Genomic DNA, 1,790 nt, shown 5'->3' on the forward strand with positions numbered 1-1,790 from the left:
AAAACTAGTGAGGGCTCATATCCTAGGCATGTTTTCCAGATCTTTTGTAGGTGACACCAAACCATGGCCAGCTGTAGTCCCAGAGACACCAAGAATATGCCTAAAGGGTAGAGCAATCCTCAAAGAATTGCAGCTAGGAGTTGTCCAAGGTCAGAGCAGACAGGATGATGGAAATTCTGGTAAGTAGGGGATAGTTATGTATCTAAGGAGAAAGGAAATAAAATTTTCAGAAATGTTAATGGGATCAAAACACTTATCATTAGAGGGTTGGAATTTGAGCCTGATTCTGAACTCTCAACTTAAGCAGGTGTCTTATATATTCCTTGGCAGGATGAGGGTAGTTCTCTCTTTGGCCAGGCCTATGTCTACAAGCGCAAGTGGAGAAGGAGCTCCATTGGATTCTGACAGCAGGGATGTGGGGTGAGAGAGGCAAGGGCCACAGAACAAAACTTACACCAGAATAAAACATATATAAATATACTTTTCTGAGACAGAGTCTCACTATGTCACCCTCAGTAGAGTGCTGTGGCATCACAGCTCATAGCAACCACAAACTCTTGAGCTTAAGAGATTCTCTTGCCTCAGCCTCCTAAGCGAGCAGCTGGGACTACAGGCACCTGGCACAGCACCCAGCTGTTTTCTTTTTTTGGTTGCGGTTGTCATTGTTCAGCAATCCTGGGCTGGGCTCGAACCCTCTGGCCCAGGTGTACGTAGCTGACACCCTTACTCACTGAGCTACGGACGCTGAGCCGAATAAAAAATATTTTTAAGAAAAGGCACAAAATTCCTTTGTTTATAACACACCCAAAAAGAATCTAGGGTCATAGGGATGAGGGGTACAAAACTTGTGGCCTCCCTATGAACAAATTTCCTATATGTGAAGAAGAAAATATTATAAAATATTATGTGGTGGGTGTCTGGGTGATCATTGAATAATTCTTTCAACTGTACCATATGTATGAAAAATTGCCTAATAAAATATTGGAAAATTTTTTAAAAAGAAAAGAAGAAAATTACTCTTATGGGGGAAGTTAAGCTTTTGAAACACAACTTTCTGTGATAATGGATAATTTCTGTACCTGTCCTATCTAATATGATAAGCCACTAGCTACACAAGGCTATAGACTATCTAAAATCCCCCTAGGTGAGTGACTAAGGGATAATTTTTTTGCTTTATTTAATTTTAGTTCATTTAAACTTAAACTGCTGTATGTGGTTAGTGACTGCCATATTGGATCACGTGACTCTAAAAAAAAATTACAATGTTCCCCTGAGAAACTTAAAATACTGAAATTCATTTTGATCAGGAACAATTCAAAAACTGTGAAGATTAAGACATAAGATGGAAGAAACGCTTCTCACATACTAGCAAAGCAAAGATTACATCAAGACAGAGCTTATTTTTATCATGGGTCTGATAACCTAAGAGAATATATATGATAGCAGAGAAGATAAATGTTTGTTCCGAATAACATAAAAACAGTTTTATTCCAAAGCACTATTGGGTGATTCTGTCTACCTAACATTTTTTGCTGTTTTGAAGGCAAGAAGGAAGCTCTTACTAAGAAGGATAAAGATAAATGAATATTTATCCCATTAAAAAATTATCTCACAAGAATAATTTGAGTACTGCAAAAGCATTAATTATAGAAGAATAATTGATTTCATGGTTAACTCTGAATTTTCAAGTTGTTTTCATCATAAGCCCTAAGAGAAACAAGGCAAATACACGCAGGTCTATCAATGGGAGAAATAAATTCTGGTACTTTCTTCAGGGATGGTAAGTGTTA

The 1,790-nt window shown here is 37.7% G+C and overlaps 1 pseudogene; it reads left to right on the forward strand.

The window, feature by feature from the left end:
- The first annotated feature begins 738 nt into the window (after nucleotides 1-738).
- Nucleotides 739-879, forward strand: LOC111724406 (annotated as a pseudogene).
- The last annotated feature ends 911 nt before the right edge of the window (nucleotides 880-1,790 follow it).

This window comes from Otolemur garnettii, unplaced genomic scaffold, assembly GCF_000181295.1.
Source record: "Otolemur garnettii isolate 467f Iridium unplaced genomic scaffold, OtoGar3 scaffold00022, whole genome shotgun sequence".
In the NCBI taxonomy this organism is placed as follows: domain Eukaryota; kingdom Metazoa; phylum Chordata; class Mammalia; order Primates; family Galagidae; genus Otolemur; species Otolemur garnettii.